Source organism: Chlorocebus sabaeus, chromosome 18, assembly GCF_047675955.1.
Source record: "Chlorocebus sabaeus isolate Y175 chromosome 18, mChlSab1.0.hap1, whole genome shotgun sequence".
NCBI lineage: Eukaryota > Metazoa > Chordata > Mammalia > Primates > Cercopithecidae > Chlorocebus > Chlorocebus sabaeus.
The window spans coordinates 72,294,169-72,299,561 of NC_132921.1; the positions used below are offsets into that span (position 1 = coordinate 72,294,169).

A 5,393-nucleotide genomic window follows, 5' to 3' on the forward strand; every position below is an offset into this window, starting at 1 on the left:
TGTTCTATCCAAATTGGCTTATCTGTTAACCATTTTAAAGGTATAGGTTCTAGAGGCTTCACAATGGCTGCCATCAAAAATGATATCCTAATCTTTGGCGGGAACTTTGTCTTTCTGCTTGAAGTGGTTTTTTCAAAGCTTTCACCTTTTTTTCTAGTTCCATACCAGGGACATACCCCATTTCATGCATCATATGTTGACTTTGAGGGATATATAAATTGTTCTGGAATTAGAACTTGTGCTCCCCGTTGTTGTAATAAATCTCTTCCCCATAAATTTATAGGTACAGAAGTTATAATTTGTTGAATAATCCCAGGTTGTCCTTCGGGCCCTTCACAATGCAAAATATAACTACTCTGATATACTTCAGGGGCTTTACCAACTCCAACTATGTTAAAGTGAGCGGGTTGAATTGGCCACGCGGACGGCCAGTGCTGTAGAGAAATGATTGAAATATCCGCTCCTGTATCTACCAAACCTTTAAATTTCTTTCCCTGAATAGTTATTTCACAGGTAGGACATTTATCAGTAGTTTGATTTACCCAATAAGCTTCTTTGCCTTACTTGTGCTTCCAAATCCTCCTGTTCGTTTAATTTCACTTTTTCCCATTCCCACATCTGGCAGAATGAGGTGCTGTGCTATACACTCTCTGGGCTCTGCTTTCCAGGGAACAGAAGTAGATGTAACAATGTGAATTTCCCCATTGTAATCTGAATCAATGACTCCTGTACGTATTTGTACCCCTTTTAAACTTAAACTAGACCTTCCCAAAAGTAATCCTCTTGTCCCTGCTGGCAAGGGTCCGCAGACTCCTGTTGGGACCTTTTGCAGGGGTTCCCAAGGCAGAAGGCTCACAGCTTTCGTGCAGCATAAATCTACTGCGGCACTACCGGCTGTGGCGGGGAACAGACATTGTACAGGGGTGAGGAATGGCCTGAGCTGGAAATGCCCTGGTTTAGACCGGGGCCCGGGACGGGCCCCTCATGGCATTTCCCAAAATCGGGTTCCCTTCTTTATCAAACGCAGAGTGACACTGATTAGCCAAATGTTTTCCTTTTTTATATTTTGGACATATTTCAGGCTCAGCAGTTTTCTTTTTTCCCCTATCTGGCGGCCTGACTCACTGATTTTTTTACGTTCTTTTTTAGTATGACCATGCTTCCCACAGTTAAAACAAACTCCAGGAAACAGAGTATTTCCTTTATCCACTCTCAGTCCTGCCATTGCCTGTGCCAACAAAGTAGCTTTATGCAGATTACCTCCGATACCATCACAGGTCTTGATATAATCAACTAAATGTGCCTTCCTGAATTTAAAAGGAAAAGGTTCAAATGTAACTGTAATATTTCCCTGTTGATCTGGGGGGTGCATTCTAACAGGGAACTGCTAAGCCTCTAAATCACCCTCTCTTCTAGCTTGCTGGATTCCTGCCTGAATAGAACTAAGAGCGGTTGCTTGAGGCGCTGCTTGAACAGTCACTGGGGCAATTACTTTTCACCAGTGTCCTCCAGAAAAGAAAGATCTGGAGGGTCAGGCCATTCTTTTTCTTCAAAATAATAATGATGGAGTGCAGAAGGGTAGGGATGAACCTCTCCCTCCTCTGCTACTTTACCTTTAGCTGGCAAATAAACCTGCTCTGTAACCTCTTCTGTGTGTAAATCAGCAGGCCTGGCATCACAAAGAAGGAAGAAATGTCCAAGAGGGTCAGTTAGAGGCTTAGGCATGGAGAGTTTGGGAATAATTGAAGATGTCCATCACCTGGAAAGAAGAAATGTCCAAGAGGGTCAGTTAGAGGCTTAGGCATGGAGCGTTCCCTCCCTTCCCCTCCCCTCCCCTCCCCTCCCCTCCCCTCCCCTCTCTCTGGGTCTCACTCTGTTGCCCAGGCTGGAGTGCAGTGGTGTGATCTTGGCTCACTGCAGCCTCCACCTCCTAGGCTCAGGCGATCCTCCTACCTCAGTCTCCCTGAGTAGCTGGGTAGGGGCATGCACCACCACGTTTGACTGATTTTTTGTATTTTTTTTTTTTTTTTGTAGAGATAGAACCTTGCTATGTTACCCAGGCTGGTCTTGAACTACTGGACTCAAGTGATCTGCTTGCTTTGGTCTCCCAAAGTGCTAGAATTACAGGTGTGAGCCACTGCACCCAGCAGGCATCATATTGTTAAATCAAATTTAGCTTAAAGCTGACTCCTTATGTATTTTAAGTTTGGCTTAAGGTTTTCCCTGTATATAGTGAACTGTAACCTAAATGGAGTTGTAAACAGACTGTAGCTTCTTCTGGGGACAGTCACTGAGTTTTGGCCAATCAAAGGTGGCCAATTGTTCAAACCATGTTCAAATAAGGCAAACACCCTTCTGTAACCAATCCAGCTGTTTCTGCACCTCACTTGGGTTATCTGTTCATCACTTTCCTTTTTCTGTTCATAAATCCTCTTCCACCAGGTGGCTGAGCTGGAGTCTCACAGCCTATTCTGGAATCGTTCTTTGGTCAATTAAACTTTGTTAAACTCAGTTCAGCTAAGGTTTTTATTGTAACAATATTTTTCTACTTCAATTTCTTACCTTTCACATCCAATAGTTTTTTCAATGGCACTTTGCTTGCAGTATCTGCAAGGGTCTTTATCTGGGACATTCTCCTACTGTGGGGTTAAGCAATTGTTTCTACATGTTAGGGCATATAACTGTTTGATTTGGCGACTTTAAAGGTAATTTTGAGTTGTGTCTTATTTTTAATATTTTACATTGTCAAAATATTCTTTCAGATGCTGTAGTTGCATTTCAAAGGGGCTAATTTTCTGTCCTCAAGTTTAATCTAATAAAATCTCTGATTTCAGGTTTTAAGCAATTGACCAATAGAAATGTCTAAGCTGTGGTCCCTCTGGCATCAGAGTCTATGCCTGAATATGTAAATATGCTTACCAACCTCCAATGGCTTCATCAGCCCTCTGATTACAAGACTGAAGACCTCAGGGAATCTTTACAAGTTTGTTGTCCTGTATAACCCATAAGAAAGCTGGTCCTATCTTGGCAACCCTGTTGAACCCGTTAGCTGTTCCATGGAACCACTGCCCTTGATGTCCTCAGTGAACCCCTCCGTCAAGGCTTTTGCATCTTAAAGGCCTGCCAGCTTGCAGGCTACTCAATGTGTCTGCCAGTTGGGGTTACAACTTTTCTGAGCTACTCTTGGTGGACTGTTATCTTTTTTAGACTTAGGAAAGTCTTTGATTACGCCTCTTAATTTTGGCCTAGCCCATGGATTAAAGTCTACTTTTAAGGGCTCCCTGTCAGTTTGTTTAGCTTCAAGGCGATTCAGATGGACTAGCGAGATAGGGAAGGGCTGGAAGGGATGACAGAGCCAAAGGCAGAGGACACGTATGGAAGAGAGAGGGAGGCGTGGGCAGATAAAACCAAGAAGGGCTGTTGTCTGTCCCCTTAAAGAATTTGTTAAAGACACAATTTTGGGATCCTCATTTCTTTCGGAAGCCTCCTCATACCACAGTGTGCTAACCAGTAGGTGTTAGAGATCCTGGGCCCATCTTGTCCTATAGTGCCTCTAAAGTGGAATCAAAATTTTTCTCAAGTGTCCACTGCCGTTCTAAAATATTCACTGTGAAATTGTGTTATTCCCAAAGACAACACAAGACTCAAAGTTATAATGAGAAATGTGTGAGGAGCCAGTGTCCCGCTCGCCAGTGGCCGACATTGACTCCAGATCACTCCCGTGACGGACAAGTCATCTGCGTGTCACAGATGTTGCTTGTTTACCTGTGCCCCAGCCTCCTTGGTCGAGATGATTTAGTGCTCTTCTGTCACTCACCTGGCAGTCAGCGACTCAGGGCATAATTCCAGGGAGCGGATCTTTCCAAGAGCAAAAGCCTCATGCAGGAGACCAGGTGCAGGCGCACGGCCATAAGGCTTTCACAGGTGACTGGCCGCGTGTGTCTCGGGGAGGACACTGGTCTACTGAGAACGTTTGCTCCTCATACCTCAGGACCAGCTTGGATAGAGATTTGTTGGACCTGTGTCTGCCTCTCATTCTAGGAACTTCTGTTATAAACAGACACCATCTGCAATGTGCACGGGGAGACAGGGACATTAATAAAATAAAAGCAAACCAAAAACTTTGACATATTTTCACCAAGGGATACAAACACAAACTTGATCAAATTAATAATATTCAAGAGGCTAAAAGAAGTCCCCCGCAAAGGGCCAAAATCCTAGGAAGCGTTAGGGGGTTGGAGTGGGGTTGGGGAGGCTTCCTCACCGTGAAGGGCCAAGCCTCCTGTCAGGGACTCCGGGCCCCTCTGCACTGTTAGGGAACTGGCTTTTACGACTGCTTATTCCGGGCACTTCTGCTGGCTGGCCTCCGTGCTCATGAGGGGGTCATGTGGTTGCACTGTGCTCTAGCAAAAATAACCGTTTGTTGGTTCATTCAGTATTTCTAGGGAGAACGCTGTGTGCCATGCGTTGGGGAGGCCATGAAGCAGCAGCTCTCAGTCTTCAGCATCCTAGCTAACCACCGGGACAGTTAGGACCTGGATTCAGTAGGCCTGGGTTTAGGCCTGAGAAATTTTGACTGTAGCAATTTCCCAGGTGATTTTTGCTCTGGGTCTGGAGTCCACACTTTGAGAATCACTGCAATGGAGAATCAAATACCCCACAGAGATAAATCAGAGCTGATGAGGAGAGCTGCTGTTCACAACCATCTGGTTGCTTAGGCTTCCACCTGAAGGCGCCGTCCACTTCAGCTCCACGGAGACAGGTCAGAGCTGATGAGGAGAGCTGCTGTTGTTTCGGCTTCCACCTGGAGGCACCGTCCACTTCAGGAGGCCCGGGGAGAATGTATCTGTGTCGGTTCTGTAATGAATCAGGGATGGAAGTGTGTGGTAATCACAGCAGTGCATCTAACTCCAGGGATGTCTTCACATCCTTAATTATGGCAGGCCCCTGCTCTCATCCTTCCCCCACCCCAGCAGCTTCCTAGGGGACCTTCTCCTAAACACAGCCCCCTCCTCCTGCATTTCCTCAAAAGTAGCTTAAATTTAGTCTCCTTGTCGTACACACTGTCTACATTCCCAAGGTGATATTTCTCACTTTTATCTCTTTCTAGGAGGTAAAAAGAGCTCAGTTTTAGTGTCACGCAGTCCCAAGCCTGAATCCTGGCTTTCCCTTCACTGGCTGCGTGATTTTGAGAAAACCAACTGTTTGTATTCTCTTCTGAGTAATGAGAATAATCACTCCTACCTCGTAAAGACGTTGTGAGAATTAAATAAAATAATGCCTGCTTATTCAACAATTATTTACATTCTCCTTTTTTTTTTTTTAAAGAGATGTGATTATGAAATTCTGAATGGCAAATGGTATATATGTATATTTTTATGGCAAAACGCCAC

The 5,393-nt window shown here is 44.8% G+C and overlaps 1 long non-coding RNA gene across 1 annotated transcript; it reads right to left on the reverse strand.

Moving 5' to 3' along the window:
* Positions 1 to 1,618: 1,618 nt before the first annotated feature.
* On the reverse strand, positions 1,619 to 4,973 carry LOC140709065 (uncharacterized). The gene is made up of 3 exons (XR_012089398.1): positions 4,265 to 4,973; positions 3,818 to 4,067; positions 1,619 to 1,759 (listed from the first exon to the last, which is right to left on the reverse strand). It is a non-coding gene; the product is annotated as an uncharacterized lncRNA (long non-coding RNA).
* Between the last annotated feature and the right edge of the window lie 420 nt (positions 4,974 to 5,393).